We start from the raw sequence: 10,928 nt of genomic DNA, 5'->3' as shown, positions 1-10,928 counted from the left end.
TTCATTATGTAGCTTTTCTGCAAAGGCCCACAAAGTCACAAAGCCCCAAGTCCACACCAAAGGAAGGCAGTCTCTCCCAGAAGGAAAAAAAATGCTTGAAAAGCCCCATTTGTAGCATGGGATTTTCTGTTGTTACTTATCATTCTGCAATGCATTTACATAATGCCAGCTTGTTAGCAAATTTAGCCATCCCTCAATAAAGAATAAGCAGCTGCCATGCATTCCCATATTTTTATTTTCTCACCAGAGCTACTTTTCGTACTCCAACATGTCTCAGCTATCTGTAGAGCCAGCCAAATAGTTTGTTTGACTACAAACCAAACTCAAGAGTTTTCATATATCTGAAAAACTAATGATACACGATTACTCTCATTTTAATTGCACAGTCCCCATGACCATGGGAAAATCTTGTGGCTAACATTACCCTAAGTTGTGATCATACACCAATACCTACAGCACAGAGATATCTGGAAATGATAATCTTGTGAAACTGTAAGAAATTCTGGAAACTTTAGGACCAGCTGTATACCAATAAACTAGCAGATTTAATGAAATTCAGCTGGTTAGTTTCTTCCTGACAGATGGACAAATGTATTTTCCATCCATCCATTTGCTTATCCTGTTCAGGGTTGCGCGGGGGTGGGTATCCTAGCTGACATAGGGTAAGAGGCAGGGTACATGCTGTACAGGTCGCCAGCCTGTCGCAGGGCCAACATAGATAGAGACAGACAACCATCCACACTCACACCTATGGGCAATTTAGAGCAGCCAATTAACCTAACCCCAGTAAGTGCATGTCTTTGGACTGTGGGTACCCAGAAAAAAACCCACACAGACACAGGGAGAACATGCAAACTCCACACAGAGAGAGAGAGAGAGAGAGGCTCAGGGCAAGGTAGAATTGAACCCAGGCCTCCCAGATGGTATTCTAACTTTGAGGCAGCAGTGCTAACCACCGCGCAGCCTTTTATTTTATTTATTTATATACAACAAATGTATTTTACTGTAGCTTTCTCCTTGCTGACGTTATTGTGTTAATAGAAAAACTACTGCAGGAAAGCATGGTATATTGTGCAATGTAGCAACTTTTTTTAATACCATTCATGTAACCAGGAAGTGAAACTCTTGAAATCAGACATCCTGAGAGAGAGTCCTTATCCAAAATAGGCAGCATAAACCTAGCCTGTTTTTCGATTACCATAAAAACCATAGCTCCCGGAGAAATCCGGACAAACACGGGGAGAACATGCAAAAGTGCTAACCACTTAGGCACTATGCTGACATATGAAGAAGACTGTTCTTCTTCTGGGTCAGAGCCAAAAATACTCGATCAGGAAATCTTTATGAATTACCATCTCTGTAAGACTTGTAAGCAGTGTTCACATCAACATGCACAACATTACAAATGAAAAGCTGATTGTTTGAAAGTTGGAAGTCAAAAGAGAAAGTCTTTCCCAATTACATTTGGCTACTTTTTCCTTCAAGATTTTTTTTTCTTGTGCAGCCAGATATGGCTTAGATCACTCCCTGGACATCCTCCTCTAACCCGTCAGGACCCCCACCTCAGGATGTTAGAGTAGAACTCTGCACTGGCAGTCTGACCCCTAAGAGTGAATTCACGGTGCAAAACCCACTGATTATCAAAAAACGACTAGTATGCTAATAGAAATCCTGAGCTTAGATTCTCCCAGTTTCAATGGGAAGAAGTTTCAAGTTGGTAAGAACAAGACTGATCTTATCAATGCACAGGGAGATGACCTTGAAGAGTTTGTTTGTTTTTTTATTGTCACAGTTGCACTTTTTGATTGATTGATTATACATAATGTATAATCTTGGCCAACTGTAGTCTTGCCGATGTCCAGGGATGTGAGCACAAGCCGGCCAATTCCATCTTATACCATATGAATGTAGCACTGATTACATGTCTTTGCTCACAATCTTCACAATCTGTGATAAAACTGTCACTTGCTTCCTCTTCTTCTTCTTCCTCCTCCTAGCAAACCACAAACCCCATTGTAGCCAAACCAGGAAGATTCAGGACTTAACCACAGAAACAATTACAGTCTGACCAAACCCGGATGACACATTAACCTCAAAGGAAAAAAAAAACTTCACCACAGAGGGGATACAAACTGACCTCAGCAGGACGTGATTCAGGACTGTTATTAAGGACTACAACTTCACCACAGTAGGACTCCAATTACCACATCACTGTTATCTGTCTCTTCTGTCTACCTCCTCTTCAAGAACATTAAAGGCACCTTGATTGATTCTTATTGGGCTCTGTTCATGTTGGTACGACACGATCTGCTTCTTAACTCTCTAGATGGTCCGGAGCTGATCTGCCTCTTGTGGAATCTGGTGTTTAGATTTTGTATTTGCAAGTGTACTCCGCTGTCTAAATGAGTCGTGAAATGTCTGAATTTATTTTATTTGTCTAGATTTAATGGAAAGTTCTCAGGGTGCAGTCACACTTCTGGTTTATATGAACTACAGCAGACTGAACGCAAAACACACTTTGTTGCATTTTTTTTTTTATATTTGATTAAAAGATGGCAGTTGAAGGTTTGTAATTTCTGTCTTCACTAAAAGCTCAAAAGACAAGATGCATTGTTAGAGGAGAGTGAATCCAAAAATCTGCTCTCAAGTCACGCTTTCAGTCCCAAACATTCAGATCTCTAAAGTTCATATCTGTGAAACCCCTGCCAGGACCTCCAAGAGAGTTCAGAACCAGTTTCTTCGTACTTGCATCAGTACATACTGTACCACATGGTGACCAGTAGGAACCAGAACAGGAGAACTTACCTGCAGTTTAATTGTGGCATGGGGACTCGCCTTTGGATCGTCTGGAGAGCTCTGAGGTTATAAACATAGCTCTGGGACTAAAAGGAACTGAACGGAAGTGAACTGAAAGATCAGATCAGAACATTTCACACACAAAACAAACATGTTATTTCCAACACGTCTGTAGGCCACCAACAATATGCCCTATGAGACCTTGTACACACTTCCAAAGACTTTCAGTCTAAACTTAATTACTATTAAAAATGATTGTCTTACAAAATGATCAGATGACAGAATGCACAGCTTTCTTATTTTGAAATATTATCCTGATGAATGTCGAGCAGTCTGCCACCAGCTGACCTCTGATACGCTATCTGGACAAAAGTACTGGGCCACCCACACATTACTCCTACAGGAGTAATGATGAAACCCATGCCATGAAGCTCCTGGTGCACAGTTTTTGTGCTGATGTTAATGCCAGAGGAAGTTTAGAGCTCTGCAGTCACTTAGTCAGCAGAGCGTTGGTGACTTGTACACCTCAGCACTCGGTGACCCCTCTGTTGCTACTTTCCCACCGCCGAGGTTCCGGAGCAAGTTCCCATGCCGATCCCAAGGAACCGGCGAAACGATTAAGAACGGGCCCGCGTTCCCACTGCGTTTCTGTGAACTGCTCCTTTACGAATGATCGTGGGCGGGTCCTCATCTGGACACGGAAGCCGAAGCGCACAAACGTGGGAGAACACGCTCCCCTTTCTTGTGCTGCAAATACATTTTAGGGTCCAAACAAACTACTGCAGCATCTGTGTGCAGCACAGAGGTAAACACAGACAGCGATTAGAGCAAGACGACAAGTACGCACTTTGTGTCTTTTTATCTGTGATATGAACTGATACAAAGCAGCAAGTTCAGCCTTAGAGCCCAACCTAATTCACAGCTGTGAAAATCGCTTCGCTTTTCTCATGTAATACACATGTAATATGGTAGAAAACTTGATGTTGAGACGGCAGAGTCACGCCCCTCTGCCGCTCTCGGCACGCGTTCCTGGTTACAGACCAGCTAGTTTGCGGGGCCGGAATTGAACCCGTTTTTCAGCCGAGCACCGAGTGCTTTGGCAGTGGAAAACCCGCCTAACGGTTCAAATTACGTCACGGGTTCCGGAACCCTGTTGGTGGGAAAGAGGCCTGTGTAACTTTACGTGGTCTGTGCTGGGTTCCAAAATGCTTCCCTTTTGCAATAATACCACTTACAGATGGTACTCATGGAATATTGGAGGGAAATTTAATAAACTGACTTGTAGTGATGGCACCCTATGACAGTATCATGCTCAAACTCAGTGAGATCTTTGGCACGACCCATTGTTTCACAGATGTTTGTAAAGGCAGACTGCATGGCTAGATGCTTTATTTTATACAGTACCGGTCAAAAGTAAGTGTGTCCAAACTTTTAACCGGTACTGTACACCTGTGGCAATGGGACTGAAACCATCTGAATTCAAAGATTAAGAGGTATGGCCCAATGTCTTTGTCTATATGGTGTATCTGGAACAACTCAAGGATGTTTGCCTTTTCGCACATTTTCTGGGTTGGACCACATGACAAGAAGAAGAATATGATTATCTTCCTAATGCACTTTTGGAATGAGGTTGCACTTATTAACTCCATGACTTCACATTACTCTGCAGTGGAGTCTCTGCAATGTTTTACAGTGCAACAAAATAGTCCTACTGAATGTTGACGTGTTGATGTTTAGGAAGTGAAACAGTCGTCATTGCTCAAAACCCTTTTAAAATCTTGATCACAAACAAAGCAACAGACACAATTTAGTTTGGCAACATATGATGTCACCCCATTCAAAGAGAATAACAAGGGTGACCAGTGACTCCTGAAACACGTACACGTGAGTCCTTCCCATAGACAGTATAAAGGTGGATGTAGCTACCATAATGTCATCCACTGGTTTCTGGAATCCTGTTTTGAAGCCCCAAGATTAGCATTTTTACTGTCACCTCCTTTCATAGAGCCGGGTGGGGGTCTGAGAATGAAACCGCTTACTTATTGGCTAATAATTCAGTTACTGCCATCGGTGTGTCTCAGTTTCTGCACCTACCGACGTGTTGGAAATACTGATTACTTTTACTTTGACTTAAACCTGTCTAATTTATTTTTGGAGGAAAATGTTCGGCTGCTTCATTGAGGGAATCGAACATCCCCTTTTTCTCAGGTTGGCTGAGGTGTTGGGGTGGAGGGGGGTGGAGGAAGGGGACGTTTGTTTTGTGTGTCTGTCCTCCTCCTCATGTATTCTGTCTCTGTGACCTCCTCATGTGCTGAATTATAATAAAGCATTTCAAAGATTAGCTGCGAGTGTGTGACAGACACGCAGAGGATGTCAGCTGATTGCATCATACAGTATTGTTTGCAATGATGAGTGTGAGAGGGAGAGAGATGGAGGGGAGGGGGGGGAGTGAGAGCAGGCATGAAAATGAACAATATGTTTTCTTGTGTTTGTGTGAAATTCTCTGCCAGTGTGCTGCTGCCACAAGATGGAAGCTGTGTGTGTGTGTGTGTGTGTGTGTGTGTGTGTGTGTGTGTGTGTGTGTTTGTGTGCGTGGGCTTGTCATCTCAGTAATGGTGTTGCTATCAGAAAAGGAGAAAGACTGAAAGGCTGGTTGTCCCTGACGACGGTGTTCCGTGTTGCCTAGCAACAGCGCTAACAATGGCCCACCACCAGTGTTCTAGAATGTGGGCGTGGCCTGACATATAGAGAGGGGCAAAGGGGGGGGGGGGGGGCACTTTCCTCTCAGCAGAGTTTTCAGCCCATTAGGCCTGTCATAAACAGCTGTGACGTACATGACTGATGTTTATTACAGTGTGTCGAAAATCTGCCAATGAAGCAGCTTCCATTAAATCAGCTCAACAGCCAAACAAACGGAATAAACAGCGTCTCACAAAAGATCAAACTAAAAGGTGCATCCAAGGTTTGATGCTCCTCTTCATACTTATGCCCCCCAAAAAAGTCTTAAAAACTCTTGACGTGAATAAAAATTTCCATGTAGCTGTAGGTCGGCTGAGGGGGGAAAGACGGGGTTGTGCCCTGATGCACCTAAAAGGGCACTGGGACCAGACTTACCTTCATTTCTTTAGGTATTGCCAGGAAAATGGAGCAATTTATTGAAATGTGCAAGCGTACATGGGAATAAATGGGAATAAATTCAGTATATGAGGCGAAAACAGAGTTTGTACAGTTCTAATGAGCTTGAAAGTCAATATTTGTTATTCTTCAACACAGCCTGAACTCTCCGAGGCAGCTTTCTGTAATTTCTTTCAGTAGTTTTCAGGAACAGTTCTCCAGGCTTCTTGAAGGACATTCAGAGCTCTTCTTCTGCTTTTTATTCTGTTCTCTGTCCAGACGATCCCACACTGCTTTCAGTAATGCTGAGGTCCAGGCTCCTGGTAGGCCAATCTATGACTGATAGTGTTATATTGTGTGTTTATCTATCCAGGTATGCTTTTACTGCACTAGCAGTGTGTTTGAGATCATTGTCATGCTGAAAACTGAAGCTATTGCCAATCAGATGCTTTCCAGATGGTATTGCATGGTGGATCAAAATCTGATGGTACTTTTCTGTGCTCATAATTCCATCAATATTTGACAAGATCTCCAGCACCACCGGCTGAAATACAGCCCCAAACCATGCCAGAGCCTCCGCAGTGTTTTACAGATTGTAGACACTCACTGTTGTACCTCTCTCCTGACCATCATAAATGGTAATGACAAATTGAACCACAATTTGGACTCATTGCACCATCATTGCCATTGATTTTCAGCCCAGTTCTTGTGTAATGTGGTAGACCTCAGACTTTTCTCACTGTCCTTAAGAACAGCTTCTCGACAGCCTCCCTTCCACTGAGGTCTGATGAAGTTTCAGTGAACAGCAGATGGATCAACCGAAGGCTCAGATGCATCCCTCAGGTCCTGTGTCAGGTCTTTGCTGTAGTTTGTTTTACTATTTATTAAGTATATGATTTTCAGATGCTGTTCATCCACTAAAGATTTTATAGGTTTGCCACTTCTTCTTTTGCCCTCCACTTGTCCAGTTTCCTTAAATTTTTTAAAGGACTCACTGCACACTGTTCCATGTTTTTGTTCAGAATCACCTCTTGGTGCAAAAATACAATTTTATGCCTGTCAAACTGTGCTATCTTTGGCATTTTTTAATAGATCCAACTAAAGAAATGTGAACAAATGATGTGTTTTTGTAACAGGCTGCTCTGACGCAGGACAAGGGGAGACTGAGACAAATACACTGGAGGGTGATTAGGGGAAGTGGAGACAGCTGGGGAGAACGAGATACAGGTGAATGAAATCACTGGAGATGAGACAAAGGAAGCAAAACTCAAGGCAACGCACAAGGAACACTAACTCCCAAAATAAAACAGGGAGCGGGATAAGTAAACGGGGAAGACACGGACCCGTGAATGAACTTAAAAGAAACAGCATGACACAAGAGGGGGGAACACTGAGGGAGGAATAACTCTAAAGCAATGGGGAACTAGGAGCAAGCTAAATACACTAAAAGGAAAACAAATGAAGAATCAATTGAATATTTGAAACGAACTGGACTGGACTGAAAATGAGAGAAAAAGCAGCCAATGTCCACAGAAAAAGCTGGAGAACTATTACTCAAGATCACTTTAACCCCTTAACTGGCAGCAAATAAAATCACCTGAAACAACTACATAACACCCTCTGGTTATTATTGGCTCTGAACAACCCATTTCATAGCCTATTAATCGGCTGCGTCTGGTCCGCGGGCCGAATGAAGTGCATTTATATGGCAGGCTAGACCCGCCCATTTTGACTGACACCTCATTCGGCCAATCATGTTAAGAAATGGGTTTCCCAGAGCCAATAATACTCAGAGGGCGTCACGTAGCTTTGTCAGGTGATTTGGTGCAGCCAGTTACATGATTGGCCGAATGACGTGTCAATAAAAATGGGAGGGTCTAGCCTGCCATATAAAAGGGACTACAAACGGCCCGTCACCGGGCCCTTGCCAGTTAAGGGGTTAAAACATTACAAGAAAGTTTGTCAGCTTGGAAAGAAAATATAACGGGGTGGATCAGGACTTTTGAAATAGTAAAAATGCACATGTAGTTATGCTGCTGTCTGTACTTAATTTAATATCTTTCACTGCAAGTGTTCTCGTCTGGACATGAGTGCAGAAAACTTCACTGGAATAGATGCAGTTTTAATTTTTAGGTCCGTTTTCTTCTTTTCCTTAATATTTCTGTACAGCTCAGTGTGTCCACTTTTACTCTCCTCACCTTCTTTGACTGGAGTAAGGAGTTGGCACTGATCCATCACAGTGTGTGTGTGTGCGTGTGTGCGTGCTGAACATCCATTTAGCAGGACCCCGGCGGCCTTAATTAGTGTGGAAGAACCTCTGTCACTGGCTGGGTCTCTCTCGAGTCTCATTATCCCTCTGAGTGTTCTTGATCTCTTCTTCTGAGGGCCAGTGAAGAGGAGGAGACACAAACTGGGAGGAAGAAGGAGGAGAAATTGAAGTATGCGAAGTTGGCAAGAACGAGAAGAAGGAAAGCAAGGACGTGGTGATGAGGAGGGAGAAGAACAGAAAGAACTCTTGTGGCTCCATCTGGTGGTGAGAACACTGCACCGACAACCAATCAGATTTTTCTGTTTGGATTGGGAAGGCCGTTGTGTGCTTCCAAAGGAACTGGAGGAGGTGGCTGGGGAGAGGGAAGTCCAGACATCTCTGCTTAGACTGTCTTGTTTAAAATGAGGTCAGATGTTCAAAACACAAAGACTTTCACTATTCTGACCAAATAAAATAGCAAATATTAAATCCAGGGAGCTGCAACAAGAGATTCTTCAGTAAATGAGCTTCGAGCTTTCAGTAAGCTCAGTATTTAACACTGTGAGGTAAAAGCACTCTACACTACCCACCTTAAACAACAACCATCACCCTAATTTATGGAGCAAAACAAAAAGGGGAGATAGGTTCTTATATCTCCCTAAAAACCCACATATTTTGATAACATAAAGCCAGAGTTCAGAGCTAAGCTATCACAGCAACTCCCTCTAGTTTATTCATCAGCTGATGGGAGCAAATAGGAAGTTGGCAGCATTGTCAGCTGTCCCTCTTACATCCACCTTTGCTTCTAAACTAACACAAAGCCTGTAAAACTGCTGTAATTCTCCTTCAGCTCCAACCCTACTTCATGTCACAGTCAATCTGGATTTATGGTCCGGATTCAACCTCGTGTTGTGTAAAATTCTTGAGCCACCCCTCATTTCTTTATACTTTGCTTTACAGGTGCCAGAATTTTTTTAAAGTGGCCTTCAGCAATAGTTCCCTGGGCTTTGCTTATTAAGCCACTTAACAGTGACCTATGAATCATATGTGTCTTTTTCCCAGAGTGCACCTCTATTCCTTCCTAGGACCATTTTTGATAGATCCTGACCACTGCAGACTGGGAACACGCCACAAGAGCTGCAGTTTTGGAAAGGCTCCTTGCTCAAATCCTTACGCTTGCCCATTTTTCCTGCTTCGAACACATCAACATTGAGGACAAAGGTTCGCTTTCTCCCTAATATATCCCACCCACTAACAGGTGCTATGATGAAGAGATAATCAGTGTTGTTCACGTCAGCATTCAGCGGTCTTGATCAGTGTAAATTGTATCTTTAGGCACCCTGTCGCAAAAAACACATCATTAGTTCCAGTTTCTTTGTTGAATCTATGAAAAATGCCAAAGATAACACACTTTGACATAAAACAGTAATTTTGGGTCAACAAGGTGATTCCCAAAGAGCTATTTGCTGAAAACTTGGCACAGCTCAGTACGGTGTGCAGCGTGTCCTTGGAGGAAACTGGACCAGTGGAGGGCAAAAGAAGTGGCAGGCCTAAAATATTACTATCTACAGCAGATGAGCAGTATCTGAAAGTTGAGAAATAGGAAAAAATATCCAGCAAAGACCTGACAGGACCTGAGAGATGCATCTGGACCTTCAGCTGATCATCTACTGTTCACTGAAGCCATCAGAAACGGTCTCAGTGGAAGGGAGGCTGTCAAGGAGCCATTCTTCAGGAAGGGAAGCGGGGAAAAGGCTGAGGTCTGCCACATTACACAAGAACTGGACTGAAAACGAGTGGCAGCAGGTCTGATGGAGTGAATCATCATCAGCATGTACGGAGGAGGACAGGACAGAGGTACAGACACCTGTAAAACACGGTGGAGGCTCTGCTGTGTTTGGAGCTCCATTTCAGCCATGCAGCACCATCTGGAAAGCATCTGATTGGCAACTGCTTTATTTTTCAGCATTATGATCCCAAACACACCGTGAATGCAGTTAGAGCATAACTGCATAGAAAAACACGCTTGTTTTATTCTCCTACTCTGATTTCCTTACTTTGTCAGTTTAATTGTCCTTCACTTGGATTTTCTTGCTCAGTTTTGTGCCATGTTATTTTTTCCTGGTGATTTTATTTGTTGTCGCCAGCTCTTCTTTGACATTTTGGTGATTTTGTAACGTCACCTTTCGTGTAAAATAATTTGTCACACCTCTCAAGCAAAAGCTGTTGAGACAGTTGCCAATCAGTTTATTCAGTGTTGATAAATTCAGTGTGCTACAATAACACATTTACTCAGGATATTAAAGGTTTGCACACTGGAATCTGTCAAAAACTGAAACTCACTGAGTTTCCACTTTCAGAGCCAAATTTATTCCACTACTGTTTGCGCCGTGACATCAACAAAAACTGGCAACAAATATGATTCAGTTTCCCTTTAGTCTGTGACCGGACCGTGAGACCAAAGTTTGAGACACGTCAGATTGTTACACATTTAGATTATTTCTTAATGCACTATAACTTCAAAATACACGATCTGGTTAGGCCTTATAATTTGGTTAGTTTGTCACCTGTTTTCCATGGAGATGTTTCCACGTTAAACAACATACTTCCTGCTGAAATACAAATGTCACAAAAACACGCGACCGTTCACGATCTTAGTTTTTGTGACTTGTTCTCATGTTTTGTTACGAGACTTGGCCCGACTCAGTCGAGCTTCAAAACTGGGCCACAAGCTTCCAGCTACAGCAGGATGAACCCAAATTCAGACACA

Source organism: Archocentrus centrarchus, chromosome 18 (assembly GCF_007364275.1).
Source record: "Archocentrus centrarchus isolate MPI-CPG fArcCen1 chromosome 18, fArcCen1, whole genome shotgun sequence".
Classification (NCBI taxonomy): domain Eukaryota; kingdom Metazoa; phylum Chordata; class Actinopteri; order Cichliformes; family Cichlidae; genus Archocentrus; species Archocentrus centrarchus.
Note: the sequence above shows the minus strand (reverse complement) of the source record.